The sequence below is a fragment of the Saimiri boliviensis genome, chromosome 7, assembly GCF_048565385.1.
Source record: "Saimiri boliviensis isolate mSaiBol1 chromosome 7, mSaiBol1.pri, whole genome shotgun sequence".
In the NCBI taxonomy this organism is placed as follows: domain Eukaryota; kingdom Metazoa; phylum Chordata; class Mammalia; order Primates; family Cebidae; genus Saimiri; species Saimiri boliviensis.
Window position 1 is genome coordinate 120,098,778 of NC_133455.1, and position 18,741 is coordinate 120,117,518.

Below are 18,741 nucleotides of genomic sequence, written 5' to 3' on the forward strand. Positions count from 1 at the left end.
CGCGTTCTTCCGGCGCGGAGGAATGTGTAATGCCCCAGAGGGCAGAGGTTGTGCTTCCGGTGAGGCGGAGCCTTTTCCCTTTTGTGTATGTGTGCGCTCGGAAACACGCCGCGTTTAACCTCAGCCAGCTGGTCTGGCCGCCTGTGCTTCGTGATTTGTTTTAACGTGCCCGGCTGCGTTTATAACAAGTAGCCTTTCCAGCATTTTCTCTCTTTTTTTAGCCCTTTGAATCCAGATATTTTACAGTAATCTCACCCTGCCACTTTATACCCGCCTCTTCTCCATGAAAACAAGTGCAGGTCTAACCCATCCCCTAAATCCTGCCATCTGGCTTTAGACATCATCCAGGAATAGCTTTTCCTTTTACACAGGACGCGCAGCTCTCCTGAGTTACAAGCCAGTATGTCTAGATACCTAGAGAACATCTCACTTTGATAACTCAAATTGTTCTCCACTATTTCTTCAGTGTTCCTGGTTTCTATTAAGGATTTCATCTACTCAGTTGCCTGAGCAAAAAGAAAATCAAGAAATAATCCTAATTCTTTTCCTCTCACTTCCTAAGTATAATCATATGTCTCTCCATCCTCATTACCAGTATCCTCATTTAAATACTCTGAACTGACAGCAGCTCATTTCTTTTCTCCTCTCAAATCCTTCTCCATTCACAAGTTGGATTGCTTTTGTCTAAAATCCAGAATTTATCTTGTCACTTTTCAGCTCCAAACTAAAGAACTGCAAACCTTTTTAATTGCTGATTTGCTGCCTCACTCTCCAGCTTCTTCTCTCCTGCCTCCCCATATAACCTACAGAAGTTTTTGTAGTGACTTTAGTACACCATGATTTTTCTCACCTCTGAGCTTTCACATATATTTCCTCTGTCCGAATATTTTAGAACTCTCCCGACCCAAACCCATTGTACAGTTTCATATGTCCCCTTCCTGACTAAATTTCTACTCATCCTTCATTTAAATAAATATGAAGGATTAAATATCACTTCTAGATAGCCTTTCCTAATCCCAAAAATTGGTGTAGTCAGCAGCAACTTGTACTTCCTTGTCAAACTCTTTGAAATTGCTTATTTAATTGCCTTTTTCCTCAAACTGTAAGTTACACAAAGGCAGGGACAGTGTCTGTCTTGTTTTCTCAGCTTCTAGAATAGTGCTTGGTATATAGGAGGTGTGCGGGAAATATCTGCTAAATGAATGAGTAAATAAATAAATGGATTCACAAACCAGTTCGCCTTGTGTGTGTCACTGCCTCATCCTACACTTATGTATACAACATTTTGTTTGACACTGTACTTGAATGTGACATACACAATATTCTTCCACTTGATTATAGCATCCACAAAAGTTAATGCCCACTTACTCATAACCCCCACCCTAAACCCACAGACACTTTCAGAGGTAGTTCTGTTTCAGTTACCCTTTGTTATGTAACATATCACCTTATAACTTAGTGGCGAAAATAAAAACAACTTACAGCAATTCTGTGGGTTAGCCATCTGGTGTTTTTCATGGTCTCACCTGGGGTCATTCATTCAATTACAATAATCTGACAGCTCAACTGGTATGACGGTTAATTTTATGTGTCAATTTGACTGGGCCATGGTGCCCAGATACATGGTCAAACATTCTGCTGTTTCTGTTAGGGTTTGTTGCAATGAGATTAACAAATCAGTGGACTTTGAATAACTCGGATTGACCTCCATCATGTGAGTAGGCCTTATCCAATCACCTGAAGGCCTGAGTAGAACAAAACACTGACCTTTCGTGAGCAAGGAAGAATTTTGCCAGTAGATGGCTCTCAGACTTGAACTGAAGCATCAGCTTTTCCCTGGTCTCCAGCCTACCAACCCACCCTACAGATTTTGGACTTGAAAGCTCTATAATCAAGTCGGCCAAGTCCTTAAAATAAATCTCTTTATAAAACACACACACACGCACGCACGCACGCGCATCCATGCACACGCACACATCCCATTGGTTCTGTTTCTCTGGAGAACCCTAAATACATCTAGGGTTGGAAGGTTCAAGATGGCCTCACTCACATGTCTGGCAGTTGGTGTCAGCTATTGCCTGGGAAGCCTTAGTTCCCCACGTGGCTTCTCATCTCGTTGTGGTAGGTTGAGCTTTTCCATAGCATGGTGGTCTTAGCATTCCAAGATAAGAGTGGGAGCAAATTCCTAAAGCCTAGACTCTAAAATGTACAAGATTACTCCATCATATTCAGTTGATCAAAAAAAGTCATAAGATCATCCCAGATTCAAGAGGTGGTAAAATAAACTCCAATTTTTGATGCGCAGAGTGACAATGTCACATTACAAAGGGGTGTGGACACAGGAAGCTGTGATTCATAATAATTGCATACAATTACTATAATGATTTACAGTCAGGCATGATGGCTCACACCTGTAATCCCAGCACTTCCGAAGGCCAAGGCAGGCGGATCACCTGAGGTCAAGAGTTCGAGACCAACCTGACCAACACGGAGAAACCCTGTCTCTACTAAAAATACAAAAATTGGCCTGGCGTAGTGGTGAGCACCTGTCATCCCAGCTACTGGGAGGCTGAAGCTGGAGAATCACTTGAACCCGGCGGGGTGGAGGTTGCAGTGAGCCAAGATTACACCATTGCACTCCAGCCTAGGCAACAAGAGCAAAACCCTGTCTTGGAAAAAGAAAAAAAGATTTACAACAAAGTTTTTGACTTTTACTACTTAAATCTGGAAAACTATATTATTCAGAAAAAGAAATAATGGAATTCCAAATAAAACAAGTCACTGAAATAATTCATTTTTTTAAACATTCAATTAAAATATAATGGTTTTGCTTTCAAATTAGTAGAGGGGGAGAACCTGATAGAATCTCAGTATAAGCACAAATCCTTAAAAGTTTTGATTGGTTCTATTTATTTCCTGTTATTTTCTTTTTTCATTCTTTCTTTTCTTTTCTTTTTCTTTTTCTTTTTTTTTCCTGAGACACAGTCTCGCTCTGTCACCAGGCTAGACTGCGGTGGCCCCATCTCATCTCACTGCAGCCTCCCACTCCTGGGTTCAAGTGATTCTCCTGCCTCAGCCTCCCAAGTAGCTGGCATTACAGGCACCCACCACCACGCCCAGCTAATTTTTGTATTTTTAGCAGAGACGGGGTTTCACCATGTTGGCCAGGATGGTCTCGATCTCCTGACCTCATAATCCGCCCAACCCCACCTCCCAAAGTGCTGGGATTACAGGCGTGAGCCACTGCGCCCGGCCTATTTCCTGTTATTTTCCTCAGGAAAATTATTATTATTATTTTATTTTAAACTGTTTCTCTAGTAGAATAGAAAATTGTAGAGTAATGATTCTCAATCATTTTTATTTGCCACAGTACTTCTGAGAAATCTGTAGTGGTTGCTTACAACAGCAGAAAGTCTGTAAGAGAAGACAATGAATAGAAGGGCAGTAAATATTAATATATCTGGTGCGGACAGAAGAAACTTCTCTAGTTACGTCCACCTCACATTTTGATGCTCCCCTCAGGGAGGGTAGGTGAACCCCATTCCCACCTCTCATGCCTACCCCTTTGAAAATCACTGTTGTAAAAATCCAAATTGTGTTTTATCAGCTTCTCTGAGGACATTTTGCGCACATGACGTTAAACTGACTGTCAAAAGTATTTGAGTTTCTGGGAAGAACAGTGGAGTATAACTGTAGTTTAAAAGTATTGCTTGCATTATTTAAGCCATCCTTGAAAGTAACTTTTCAGGAAAATTAAATAATATTAGTGTATTAAGTATTGATCTGAAATATATTATCCTGAGTGTTAGAATAAACTAAAATGAATCCTAGATCTGATAATCATTTGGCTAGAGTGTGGTCCCTGAATTTTTAAAAAATGCAATAACACCTCACAAAATCAGATTAAGGGAGGGTTAGTTTCAGAGAGGGAAAAGTCAAAATTACTGAATTTTTAAAGAAATGCCATTTTACTTCAAGAATAATTTCCACCAGTGTTTCTCAAACTGTTTTGATCTCAGGACCCTTTTGCACTCTTAAAAATTGTTGAGGCTGGGCACAGTGGCTTATACCTGTAATCCCAGCACTTTGGGAGGCTGGGGCGGGCAGATCACTTGAGGTCAGGAGTTCAAGACCAGCCTGGCCAAAATGGCAAAACCCCATCTCTACTAAAAACGCAAAAGTTAGCCGGGTGTAGTGGCGGGCACCTGTAATCCCAGGTACTCAGGAGGCTAAGGCAGGAGGATCGCTTGAACCTGGGAGGCAGAAGTTGTAGTGAGCCAAGATCGAGCTACTGTACTCTAGCCTGGGCAACAGAGTAAGACTGTCTCAAAAAAAATAAATTGAGAACCCCTAAAGTTCTTGTTTACATGTATAACATACATTGATGTTTACTATTGTTAGAAATTAGACCTAAGATGTTTAAGCTATTTTATTCATTTAAATATAAAGGTAATCAACTTTTTTATTTAAATGTATTTTTAAAATAATAACTATATTTTCAAAAACAAAAAAATATAGTGAAAAGAGTGGCATTGGTTTACATTTTTTGTACATTTTTTAAACATTTGACTTAGCAGGACCAAGGTGGATTCTCACGTTTCTGCATTCAAACTGTTGCAATATGTTGTTTTGGTTGGAATATATGAAGAAAAGCCAGCACCACACAAATATGCAGTTGGGAAACAGAGATCATTTTATTTATTTATTTATTTATTTATTTATTTATTATTTTTATAGACACAGGATCTCACTCTGTTGCCCAGCTAGAGTGCAGCAGCACAATCCCAGCTTACTATAGATTCCTGGGCTCAGGCAGTCCTCCTGCCTCAGCCTCCCAAGTAGCTAGGACCACAGATGTGCATCATTATGACCAGCTAATTGAAAGAAAACCTTTTTTTATATACATGGGGTCTTGCTATGTTGCCCAGACTGAAATCAAACTCCTGGGCTTAGGGATCCTCCCACCTTGGCCTCCTAAAGTGCTGCAATTACAGGCATGGGCCACCGTGCTTGGTGGGGAGAAGCATTTTAATCGCCTTCTCAGATAACTGTAATTTCTTAAAGACTAACACTATGGAATCTAAAACTTTATCGGTTAACTTTTTGTACTCTGTTACATTAAAATGGTAGTCAATCTTGTCCTTTTTTTTTTTTTTTTTTTTTTTTTTTTGACAGAGTCTTACCCTGTCCCCCAGGCTGGAGTGCAGTGGTATGATCTCAACTCACTGCAACCTCTGCCTCCTGGGTTCAAGCAATTCTCCTGCCTGGGATTACAGGTGCCCACCACCATGACTGGCTTATTTTTTGTAGAGACGGGGTTTCGCCATTTTGGCCAGCCTGGCCTCGAACTCCTGACTTCAGGTGATCCACTCGCCTCAGCCTCTCAAAGTGCTGGGATTAGAGGCGTGAGCCACCATGCACAGCCAATCTTGTCCTTTCATGCACTTTTTTTACCCAGTCATGCTTTTGCAACATCATGCATTCATCATTTAGAAAATACTAATTCACTGAGTTATACAGCTCTCCCAAATGTCAAAACATTATTATATAACATGAAAAAATTTGCAAAAATATCACCATCAATCTTATCAGGCAGTTGGGAAGCTATCAAACTCATAATGACAGAAACAAGCTTTCCAAAATTATAATTTTCACTTAAAAGCCCAAATTTTATTATTGCCAACAAATACCATTCGTTGTTTTTATGGAAGAAATTGGCTCACCTTGTTCATTTTCTTTTCTTTTTTTTTTTTAAAGACAGGTTTCACCATATTGGTCAGGCTGGTCTCAAACTCCTAACCTCAGGTGATCCGCCCGCCTCAGCCTCCCAAAGTGCTGGGATTACAGGCACGAGCCACCGTGCCAGGCTCACCTTGTTCATTTTCAAGAAAAGACCTGCCATAGCTAAATCTGAATAACCATAGTTTGTCTGTTAGTCCTTCTGGTGTTCTATGAAAAAAGTGGCTAGTTGAGCTGGTATTATTCCCTTGAGAAAACCCTCTGTATGCAACCGAATGTGCTATGTGTACTTCTTACTTCATCATACAGACAAAAAACATATTTAAAGGTCAAGATTTATTAAAATTAATAATTTTTACTCCTTTCTCAATGGCATTCTTAAATGAAACTGGCTTTCCCCCATGAGTATATGTAATGGAGGCAATGACTACAAGTATGGTTTGGCGTCACTGCCATGATTCATGCTAAGGGACCAGAATTTTACTCACTGTTGCTTTTGTACCATCCATGCAAATGTCAACAATGAAAATGGCAAATACCGTCTTAGTATTACCATGGTCAACGCTGCTCTTGTTTAGGCCCTTTCCCTCATATGAATTTCTGCTGTGGCCTTCCAGTGACCTTCAAGCATTGTTCTCATTTGATCCTTTGCCACCAGTGTGTTTTTTAAAAAATTATCAGGCCGGGCGCGGTGGCTCAAGCCTGTAATCCCAGCACTTTGGGAGGCCGAGGCGGGTGGATCACGAGGTCGAGAGATCGAGACCATCCTGGTCAACATGGTGAAACCCCGTCTCTACTAAAAATACAAAAAAATTAGCTGGGCATGGTGGCACGTGCCTGTAATCCCAGCTACTCAGGAAGCTGAGGCAGGAGAATTGCCTGAACCCAGGAGGCGGAGGTTGCGGTGAGCCGAGATCGCGCCATTGCACTCCAGCCTGGGTAACAAGAGCGAAACTCCATCTCAAAAAAAAAAAAAAAAAAAAAAAAAAAATTATCAATTTGATGTTGTGTGATTTTGAGAGAGTGGTGAATTGGAGAATGACTCTTTGGCATTATAATGAATGATGATGCATTAATTTAGTTATCGAATGGAAGAATAGCAAGCTAACGGAGGGGAGCAGCACACCTGTAGGGAGGAGCATTATATGTGCATTCAACATTTATTGCAGGTCTCTATGTGCCAGGCACTCTTCCAGATGTTGGATCTATGACAGTGAACAATGAAAAAAGACAAAGTTTCTGCTCTCATAGAGCTCACATTCTAGTGGAAATGGAAAACTAAAGAATAAGTACAAACTAATAAATATATACTATTTTATGTGATGATCAGATCTTTTTTAAAGTAGAGAAAGTAAGGGAGATTGCATGAGCATCAAAGGGCTCACAGATTGGTGACATTTGTTTTGTTTTTTGTTTTCTGAGGCAGGGTTTTATTCTGTCACCTAGGTTGGAGTGCAATGGCACCATCTTGGCTCACTGTAACCTCAAACTTCTGAGTTCTAGCGATCTTCCTGCCTCAGCTTCCTGAGTAGCTGGGACTACAGGCCTGGGTAAATTTTTTTTTTAATTTTTCTATTTTCTATAGAGATAGGCTGTATTGCCCAGGTTAGTTTCAAACTTCTGAGCTCCAGCGATCCTACTGCCTTGGCCTCCCAAAGTGGCCGAATTATAGGTATGAGCCACTGCACCCAGCCAGATTGGTGACATTTGAATGGATGCTACTTTATGAAAATAAAAGGACAAATTGCTCAATGAATATCCAGTCAGGAGGGATTACAGCTAGCCTTCCATATCTATGAGTTCCTCATTTAGAGAGGCAGTATCTAAAGACCCAACCAACTCCAGAAAATATTTGGGGAAAAAACAATAAATATACCATAAGCAATAAGATAACATAGATTAAAAAATAGAACAGGCTTACACCTGAACTTCCAGAACTTTGGGAGCCTGAGGTGGATGGATCAGTTGAGGTCAGAAGTTTGACGCCAGACTGGCCAACATGGCAAAGCCCCATTTCTACTAAAAATACAAAAATTAGCTGGGCATGGTGATGCACGCCTATAGTCCCAGCTACTTGTGAGGCTAAGGCAAGAGAATCGCTTGAACTCGGGAGGCAGAGGTTGCAGTGAACTGAGGTCTTGCTACTGCACTCCAGCCTGGGTGACAGAGTGAGACTCCGTCTCAAAATAAATACATACATAAATAAATAATAAATATAAAACAATACAGTAAATCAAGTACAGTGGCATGCATCTGTATTCCCAGCTACTCAGGAGGTTGAGTCAGGAGGATTGCTTGAGCCCAGGAGTTCGAGTCCAGTCTGAGCAATATAGCAAGACCTTGTCTTTAAAAAAGGAAAAAGAAAAGAAAATTAAATAAATTTTGAAATTAAAAAAAATACACTATAACAACTATTTATCTACACAGGAAGCTAAGGTGGGAGGATGACTTGAGCTCAGGAGTTTGAGACCAGCCTGAACAAAATGGGGAGACTCAGAGTTCAAAAAAATAAAATAAAATAATTAACTAAATTTAAAAAAGAAAAACAAGGGTGGGCGCAGTGGCTCATGCCTGTAATTCCAGCACTTTGGAAGGTCGAGGCAAGTGGATCACCTGAGGTCAGGAGTTTGAGACCAGCCTGGCCAACGTGGTAAAACCCCATCTCTACTAAAAATACAGAAATTAGCCAGGTGTGGTGGCGGGCGCCTGTAATCCCAGCTACTGGGGAGGTTGAGGCAGGAGAATTGAACCTGGGAAGTGGAGGTTGCAGTGAGCTGAAACTGTGCCACTATACTCCAGCCTGGGCATAAAAAAGTTATGTGTTTACACTATACTGTAGTCTATTAAGCGTGCATTATTTCTTTAAAAAATGTACATCCTTAATTTAAAATACCTTTTTTTTTTTTTTTTTTTTTTTTTGAGATGTTGTCTTGCTCTGTTGCCTAGGCTGGAGTGCAGTGGTGATCTCAGCTCACTGCAACCTCTGCCTCCCAAGTTTAAGTAATTCTCCTGCCTCCACCTCCTGAGTAGCTGGGATTACAGGCGCGTGCCGCCATGCCCAGCTAGTTTTTTGTACTTTACGGGGTTTCGCTGTGTTAGCCAGGATGGTCTCAATCTCCTGACCTCATGATCCGTCCACCTCAGCCTCCTAAAGTGCTGAGATTACAGGTGTGAGCCACAGTACCCTGCCTTAATACAATTTATTGCTAAAAATGCTAATGATCATCTAAGCCAAATCATAATCTTTCACTGGTGAAGGGTCTAGCCTTGATGTTGATGGCTGCTGACTGATCATGGTAGTGGTTGCTAAAGGCTGGAGTGGCTGTGACAATTTCTTTTACCTTTTATTTATTTATTTTTTTTGAGAGGGAGTCTCACTCTGTCACCTAGGCTGGAGTACAGTGGCATGATCTCGGCTCACTGCAACCTCCACCCCCCGGGTTCAAGCAATTCTCCTGCCTCAACCTCCTGAGTAGCTGAGATTACAGTCCTGTGCTACCACGCCCAGCTAATTTTTTTTTATTTTTTATTTTTAGTTGAGATGGGGTTTCACCATATTGGCCAGGCTGGTCTCGAACTCCTGACCTCAGGCGATCCACCTGCCTCGGCCTCCCAAAGTGCTGGGATTACAGGTATAAGCCACCGCGCCCAGCGGGCAATTTCTTTTCTTTTTTTTTTTTTTTCTTTTTTTTTTTTTTTTGAGATGGAGTTTTGCTCTTGTTACCCAGGCTGGAGTGCAGCAGTGTGATCTTGGCTCACTGCAACCTCCGCCTCCTGGGTTCAGGCAATTCTCCTGTCTCAGCCTCCTGAGTAGCTGGGATTACAGACACGCACCACCATGCCCAGCTAATTTTTTTGTGTACTTTTAGTAGAGACAGGGTCTCACCATGTTGACCAGGATGCTCTCGATCTCTTGACCTCATGATCCACCCACCTCAGCCTCCCAAAGTGCTGGAATTACAGGCTTGAGCCACCGCGCCTGGTCCAGCGGGCAATTTCTTAAAATAAGACAACAGTGAAGTTGTTTTGATTCTTCCTTTCATTATATTGATTGATTCTTCTTTTCATGAAAAATTTCTCTGTAGCATGCAATGCTGTTTGATTGCATTTTACACACAGTAGAATATCTTTCAAAGTTGAAGCCAATCCTCTCAAACCCTGCCACTGCTTTATCAACTAAGTTTATGTAATATTCTAAACCCTTTGTTGTCATTTCAGCAACGTTCACAGCATTTTCACCAGGAGTAGATTCCATCTCAAGAAACCACTTTCTTTGTTTATTCATAAGAAGCAACTCTTCAATCATACAGACTGCAGCAATTCCATCACAGTTTCAGGCTCCACTTCTAATTCTAGTTCTCTTGCTACTTCCACAGCATCTGCAATTATTTCCTCCATGAAGTCTTGAACCCCTCAAAGATATCCAAGAGGGTTGACATTAACTTCTTCCAAACTCCTGTTATTACTGATATTCTGACCTCCTCCCGTAAGTCACAAATGTGTCCTTTTTTAAAATTTCTTCATTAAATATACTTTTACTTTTTTTTTTTTTTGAGACATGGTCTTGCTCTGTCACCCAGGCTGAAGTGCAGTGACACAATTTTGGCTCACTTCAACCTCGGTCTCCCAGACTCAAGCAATCTTCCCACCTCAGCCTCCCAAGTACCTAGGTGCATACCACCACACCTGGCTAGTTTTTGTATTTTGTGTGTGTGTGTAGAGACAAGGTTTTCCCATGTTTTCCAGGCTTGTCACACACTCCTTAAGTGAGCCACCTACGTTGGCCTTCCAAAGTGCTGCGTTTACAGGTGTGAGCCACCTCACCAGACCAAATCACACATGTTCTGAAGGACATCTAGAATAGAAGTTATTCAATTTACTTTGCACAGATCCATCAGAGAAATCACTATCTCTGGCAGCTATAGCCTTATGAAATATAGTTCTTTTTTTGTGTGTATGAGAGATGGAGTTTCACTCTTGTTGCCCAGGCTGGAGTGCAATGGCGCGATCTCGGCTTACCACAACCTCTTCCTCCCTGGTTCAAGCAATTCTCCTGCCTCAGCCTCCCAAGTAGCTGGGATTACAGGCACACGACAGCACAACTGGCTAATTTTGTATTTTTAGTAGGGACGGGGTTTCTCCATGTTGGTCAGGCTGGTCTCAAACTCCGGATCTCAGGTGATCTGCCTGCCTCAGCCTCTCAAGGTGCTGGGATTATAGGTGTGAGCCACCACGTCTGGCCTGAAATATATTTCTTAGTAAGATCTGAAAGTCAAAATGACTCCTTGATCCATGAGTGGCAGAATGTGTGTTGTGTTTGCAAGCATGAAAGCAACATTCACCTGTTTGCACATCTCCACCAGAGCTCTTGGGTGACCAGGTATATTGTGAGTGAGAAGTAATATTTTGAAAGAAATTACTTTTTTCCTAAGCAGTAGGACTTAAAATAAAACAGTAGACTTAAAATATTCAGTTAACCATGCCATAAACATATATGCTGTCATCGAGGTTTTGTTGTTCCATTTATAGAGCACAGGCAGACATTATCCAGCATAATTCTTAAGGGCTCTAGGATTTTGGGGAGGTAAATGAGCACTGGCTTCAACTTAGAGTGACCAGCTGCATTAGCCCCTAACATGAGAGTTTGTTCTTAGAAGCTGTGAAGCCAGGCATTGACTTCTCTCTAGCTATGAAAAGTACTAGCATCTTCTTCCAGTAAAAGGCTGTTTCATATACATTGAAAGTTTGTTGTTTAGTGTAGCCACCTTAATCAATTACCTTAGTTAGGTCTTCTGAATAACTTGCTGCAGCATCTACAACAGCACTTGCTGCTTCAGCTTGCACTTTTAAGTTATGGAAATAGCTCCTTACCTTAAACCTCAATAGCTTCCACCTTTTTTTTTCTGCAGCTGCCTCACCAGTCTCAATCTTCATTTTTTTTGAAGAGTCAGGGCTCCACTTTAGGCTTTGACTTGAGGGAATGTTGTGGCTGGTTTGATCTATGCAGATCACTCAGACTTTCTCTATATCAGCAATGTCTGTTTCACTTTCTTATCGTTTGTGTGTATACTGGAGTAGCACTTTTAATTTCCTTCAAAAACTTTTCCTTTGCATTCACAACTTAGCTGTTTGGTGCAAGAAGACTGGCTTTCATCCTGTCTCGGCTTTCAACATGCCTTCTTCACTGAGCTTAATCATTTTCAGCTTTTTATTTAAAGTAAGAGATGTGTGACTCTTCCTTCCACTTGAACCCCACTGTAGGGTTGCTAATTAATCTAATTGCAATATTGTTGTATCACAGGAATAAGGAGGCAGGAAGAGAAGGAGAAAAACAGGGAGACTGCCGGTCTGTGGAGCAGTCAAAACATCCACAACATTTATGAATTAAGTTTGCCATCTTATATGGGCATGGTTTATAGTGCTCCTAAACAATTGCAATAGTAATAAACAGATAACAGATCAGCATAACATACACAATAATTATGAAAAAGTTTGAAATAGTGTGAAAATTACCCAAATGTGGTACAGAGACACATAGTAAGCCTGGGCTGTAGGAAAAATGTCACAGATTTGGTTCTATGCAGTGGCCGTGAACCTTCCATTTGTAAAAACAGTTGTCTGTGAAGCGCAATAAAGGAAAGCGAGCCTGTAGCAGATGCACGTTTCATTTAGACATCTTTAGGACTCATATTAGTGAAGGGCCCCAGCTTTTCCATACCAGTAACTGCAATTCTGAGACGAAAATGCCTCTTCCCAGACCTTTACACCTTGCTTTCTGGAAAGATGAGACCATAATGGATTTTGAACTTGCTTTGATGATTAAAGCCCATTGTCTTACATATCTCCGGAAAAGGAAGCAGTGGTCTGCTATGGAACAAACAGTAGAATTTCAATACATAATCCCCTGACCGTAGAAACTGAACCTCAGGTCCTATCCTGGCTCTAGACCACCAGGTCATGAAAGAAGAAACTTTTCTTAGAATCTTCATCTTCTTGACAAGCTTGTAAATTACAACATACATGCACCATAAACGAGGAAGTACCTGAGCTCAAAGCAGTTGAGCAATCTTAAGTGGGGGTGACCAGAAGTGGTGCCTTCTGACTTCAAACATCACACTACCCGTACCTGGAGGAGCGGGTTGCAGCCCCGCTGCATCGCCCCGCGCCGAGCAGCAAGCAGAAGAAAAACTACATTTCCCAGAAACCACTGCGCGGCGAGCCCCCCCCCCCCCGGACCTTCCCCCGCGAGGAGGGGCGATATGGGGGGCGGTGTTGGTCTCTGTGTGAAGGCCCTTCCCATTGGTGCGTAGGCTAAAGGGCCGTGTAAGCTGCTGCGCGATTGGACAGATTCAGGGACGTTCAGTAGCGCCGCGACGCTCCTTGGTTTGACTTATTTTTCAGTTGAGTTCCCTGACTCGGAGACTTAAGTGTGTCGTGAGTATATAGAGTTTCGGGTTTGGGGTGAAGGGGTTAGGGAAGAGGCCTTGGGAAGAAAATCTGGTGAGGGAGAAATAACTGCGGAAGCAGTGCGGAGGAGAGGGACGTGGGCCTGGAATCTGGGGTCTGTGGAGGGGCTGGGGACGGGGAGAGGAAAGTTCGAATCTCCAAAGGGAGAGACCTCGCGGGTGCTGGAGGGTTGGGACCTGGAGCAGTGAGGGAGTCGAGAGTGGGATGAATTGGAAAAAGGAGTACAAGATTCGGACGTCCTGGAGGTGGGTTCCTGTATACGATCACCCTACGCTGGTCTAAGCTTCAATTTCCTCATTTACAAATAAGGGATAATAAAAATACTTAACAGTTGTGGGAATAAATCAAATAAATTCCACAGGTTGTTACATGGCTAAAAGAAAAAAATTTAAAGTGCTACGCAAATGTTAATTGTTAATAGACAAGTTATAAGACTGTACCCTAAGCAAGGATATCAGAGATAGGTGCATAGAAGCTAGCTGAAACCCGTTAATTTACCTATGAACAAGGGCATTGTTTTGGGAGAGGCAATGAAGAGTAACACAGTTTCTTTTTTTTTTTTTTTTTTTTGAGACGGAGTTTCACTCTTGTTACCCAGGCTGGAGTGCAATGGCTCGATCTTGGCTCACCGCAACCTCCGCCTCCTGGGTTCAGGCAATTCTCCTGCCTCAGCCTCCTGAGTAGCTGGGATTACAGGCACACGCCACCATGCCCAGCAAATTTTTGTATTTTTAGTAGAGACGGGGTTTCACCATGTTGACCAGGATGGTCTCGATCTCTTGACCTCGTGATCCACCCGCCTCAGCCTCCCAAAGTGCTGGGATTACAGGCGTGAGCCACCGCGCCCGGCCCTAATAACACGGTTTCTATCTGCAGGGAACGCACGCCATCCTGGGAGAAATGATAGCAATAAAGAACTCTAAAATGTTTAATTGTAGAGAATTTCAAAGGCAGTTCTTTTGCAGGTAGATCATTTTTGCTAAATCATTTTGAATGGAGAGACTCAGGAAGGAGATAAAAGAGGTGGTATTTAAGATGAGTTTTCGTTTATACCTAAACAAAGGTATAGAGGCGGGGAAGTTATCTGGAAACGGTACATTTAGGGGAGTAAAGGGAAATAAGGCAGGAAAGATAGGTTTGACCCTTATGTAGAAAGCCATGAATTTTAGGCTAACAAGTTTGATTTAATGCTTTAGGCTATGAGGTGCTACTGATGAATTTTAGGTCAAGAGATCGAGACCATCCTGGTCAACATGGTGAAACCCCATCTCTACTAAAAATACAAACAATTAGCTGGGCATGGTGGCGCATGTCTGTAATTTCAGCTACTCAGGACGCTGAGGCGGGAGAATTGCCTGAATCCAGGAGGCGAGGTTGCAGTGAGCCGAGATCGCACAATTGCACTCCAGCCTGGATAACAAGAGCAAAACTCCGTCTCAAAAAAAAAAAAAAGAAAAAAGAAAAAAGAAAAAGAAAAAGAAAAGAAAAAGAAAATGGTCCAGGAGAGGCAAGGAGTAGGTTGAACCATTAGTTAAGCTATTGTAGTGGTGTGGGTAGAAGTATTGAGGTTCTGAATTAACATGGTCATTTTGCAGATAAAATATATAAGATATTCATATGGTCAGACAAGAGGTTCAGGAGAATGAGTAATCAAATGATGAATTTAAGTTGCCAGCTCCAGGTTGCTTGGAAACACTGAATTAGTAACTAAAATAGGAAAGTAGAAGGGGCACATTTGGATGAAAAAGATGATGTGTTAGGTTTAGGAAATGTTAGCTTTGAGGTGCTAAAAAAAAATCTGAGTGATTTGTTTTTTAAGTTAAACATTTCATGCACTAGTGAGACTATAGGTGAAAATGTCCAGTATGTTTTTGTTAATTCAAATTAAGAGCTTGAAAAAGATGGCATTTATTTATTCAACATGTAATTGTTGCTTACTCTAGTGTTTTAGATGATAGAATTAATAGGCCAGCAAGGTGGCTCATGCCTGTAAGTAATAACAGCACTTTGGGAGGCTGAGGCGGGCAGATTGTGAGATCAGGAGTTCGAGATCACTTTGGCCAACATGGTGAAACCCCATCTCTACTAAAAAAAAAAATACAAAAATTAGCCAGGCATAGTAGCATGTGCTTATAGTCCCAGCTACTTGGGAGACCGAGGCAGAAATTGCTTGGAAGGGAACCCTGGAGGGGAGGTTGCAGTGAGCCCAGGTCATGCCACTGCACTCCAGCCTGGGCTACAGAGCGAGACTCCGTCTCAAAAAAAAAAAAAAAAAGTGATAGAGTTAGTCATAAAAACAGGAGAAATAATGATGTTCCCAAATAAATGATTAGAGGAATTGGTAAAGTTGAAGACAACCTTTTGAATCAAGAGAGTAAAATTGTCAATAATAATAGTCTGCCTTTATTGAGTGCTTATATATGTGTCAAACACTGTCACTTGGCTCTATATTCATTATGTCATTTAATACTTACACCAACCTATGACAAAGAAGTAACTGAAATTTAGAGAGTATAACTTGCCTGAGGTACACCACTAATAAGAGCGGGGCTTTGACCCAATCCCTAGTCTGATTTCAGAGCCCACTGTCTCAACTACAAAGCAATATTTATTATTATTATTATGATTATTTTCAGAAACGATCTCATTCTGTTGCCCAGGCTGGAGACCAGTGGAACAATCTCAGCCCAGTGCAGCCTCTGCCTCCCAAGCTCAAGCAATACTCCTGTGTCAGACTCCTGAATAGCTGGGGCTACAGGCACATGCCACCACATCTAGCTAGTTCTGTAATTTTTGTAGAGACAGGGTTTCACCATGTTGCCCAGGCTACTCTTGAACTCCTGACCTCTAGTGATCCACTCATGTTGGCCTCCAAAGTGCTGAGATTACAGGCATAAGCCACCATACCCAGCCTATTTTAATTTTTTTTGAGACAGGGCCTTGCTCTGTTGTCCAGGGTAGACTGCAGTGGCACAATCGCTGCTCACTGCAGCCTTAAACCCCTAAGCTGAAGTGATCCTCACACCAAGCAGCTGGGGCTACAGACGTGCCACAGTGCCCTGCTAATTTTTAAATTTTTTATAGCGATGGGTGAGGGTTCTTGCCATGTTGCCCAGGCTTAACGCCTGGGCTAAAGCAATCTGCTGGCCTTGGCCTGCCAAAGTGTTCAGATTACAAACAGGCCCAGCCAAAGCAATGTATTTTTAAAGGGTAGTTGGCACTACCAGGCACAGTGACTCACACCTGTAATCCCAACACTTTGGGAGGCAGAGGCAGGTTAGATCATCTGATGTCAGGAGTTCAAGACCAGCCTGGCCAACATACCGAAACCCTGTCTTTACTAAAAATACAAAAAATTAGCCAGCTGTGGTGGCAGGCACCTGTAATCCCAGCTAAGTCAGGAGAATCCCAGCTGAACCTGGGAGGTGGAGGTTACAGTGAGCCAAGATCATGCCACTGAACTCTAGTCTGGGCAAGAGAGTAAGACTCCATCTCAATAAATAAATTAATTAATTAATTAATTAATTAAGGGTAGTTGGCACTATTGAATTAAGCATACAAGTGAAGGAGTAACTGTTGGCTGAAGGAGGATAGAAACAGAAAAGAGCAATTGAATTTATTAATTTGGATGTCTGCTGACCAATAAGAGTTCGGTTAGATGTCATAGTAGAAGCCCGAGGCCTGGCTCAGTGGCTCATGCCTGTAATCTCAGCACTTTGGAAGGCCGAGGCAGGAGGATTGTTTGAGTCCAGGAGTTCAAGGCCAGCCTAGGCAACATAGCAAGGCCCCGTCTTGCAGCCAGAGAGGTGACTGTAGACCAGGCGTCCCCAAACTTTTTACACAAGGGGCCAGTTCACTGTCCCTCAGACCGTTGGAGGGCTGCCACATACTGTGCTCCTCTCACTGACCACCAATGAAAGGGGTGCCCCTTCCTGAAGTGCAGCGGGGGGCGGATAAATGGCCTCAGGGGGCCGCAGTTTGCGGATGCCTGCTGTAGACGGCTTTATTTGTGGACGTGTACAATAGTGAGCACAGTCACTATGAAGTAGAAGAGGGCTGCAGGTTGTTAGAAGACTTTTTAAAGTTCCAAATCACTCTTTTTTTTTTTTTTGAGACACAGTCTCGCTTTGTGGCCTAGGCTGGAGTGCAGTGGTGCAATCTTGGCTCACTGCAACCTCCGCTTCCTGGATTCTTGCAGTTCTCCTGCCTCAGCCTTCTGAGTAGCTGGGACTACAGGTGCACGCCACCACGCCTGGCTAATTTTTTGTATTTTAGTGGAGACGGGGTTTCACTGTGTTGCCCAGACTGGTCTCAAACTCCTGAGCTCAGGCAATCTGCCCACCTCGGCCTCCCAAAGTGCTGGGATTACAGGCGTGAGCCACCGCACCCAGCCTCAAATTACTTTTAAACGGTTTTGGAACAGTGAAATTTAGCTTTAAGTTGTCATCCATATCCATACAATGGAATTTTATTCAGCCACAAAAAGAGATGAAGTACTGATACATGGTGCAACATAGTTGAACCTTGAAAACATTATGCTAAGTGAAAGAAGCCAGTCACAAAAGACCGTATACTAAATGATTCAATTTATAGGAAGTCCAGAATAGGGACATCTGTAGAGACAGTAGATTAGTGGTTGCTTAGGGCTGGGAGACTGGGGTGATAGCTGAAGGACACAGGGTTTTTTCTTGAAGTGTTGAAACTTCTGAAATGCACTCTGGTGATAGGTGCACATATCTGTGAATATACTAAAAATCATTGAATTGTATACTTTGAATGAATTTAATGGTATATACAAATTAAATTTCCACAAAGCTATTTTAAAAAAAAGTTACCCATAATCCTACCATGCCAATCCAATAATTTTTATTTTCTAGGGTATTTTGACAACAGGCAAATTGGCCCAATCTGGAGAAGTATTTTGGAAGAAGGTGGGTTTGGAGGAGAAGAGTAATCATTTTAAAGGAGAGAATTAGAAGAATAAAGATGGCATATTTGAAGGGTTGGCTGTAGAAGAAAGCAGATGGGATGAGAGAACCAGAAACAGATTTTTTAGCTAGATTGAGTAGACTGGCCAGCAGAAGAAACGGATGTTTAATAGTCTTTCAGATTCATATTGAGAATTAACGTGTGTGCGTGTGTGTGTGTGTGTGCGCGCGCGTGTGTGTGTGTGCGTGTGTGTGTATGTATGTATGTGTGTGTGTTCAGTAAATATTTATTAAGTACTTATTATGAGCCAGGCACTATTTGTTACTAGGGGTACAGCAGTAAACATAATAGATAAAAACCCCTGCCCTTAGTGAGTTTGCATATTACAGTGTGGAGAGACAGACATTAAATATTAGATAGATGGTTATAAGTGTTTTTTTCTTCTCTGTCACCCAAGCTAGACTGCAGTGGCATACTTACGGCTCACTGCAGCTTTGGCCTCCCAGTGCAGGCGATCCTCCTACCACAGCCTCCTGTTTAACTGGGACTACAGGGACATTCCACCACATCTGGCTAATTTTCTGTAGAGACAGGGTTTTGCCATGT

The 18,741-nt window shown here is 42.2% G+C and overlaps 1 protein-coding gene across 4 annotated transcripts in view; it reads left to right on the top strand.

Moving 5' to 3' along the window:
- Positions 1-13,087: 13,087 nt before the first annotated feature.
- CCDC77 (coiled-coil domain containing 77) overlaps positions 13,088-18,741 on the top strand; it is a 41,726-nt gene continuing 36,072 nt past the window's right edge. For 3 of the 4 annotated variants that reach the window (XM_010345025.3, XM_010345028.3, XM_010345029.3), the window contains exons 1-2: positions 13,088-13,173; positions 18,084-18,137. The gene's annotated coding sequence lies outside the window, so the exon portion shown is untranslated. The remainder of the gene's footprint in view (positions 13,174-18,083; positions 18,138-18,741) is intronic. The other variant, XM_010345026.3, reaches the window with a different exon arrangement.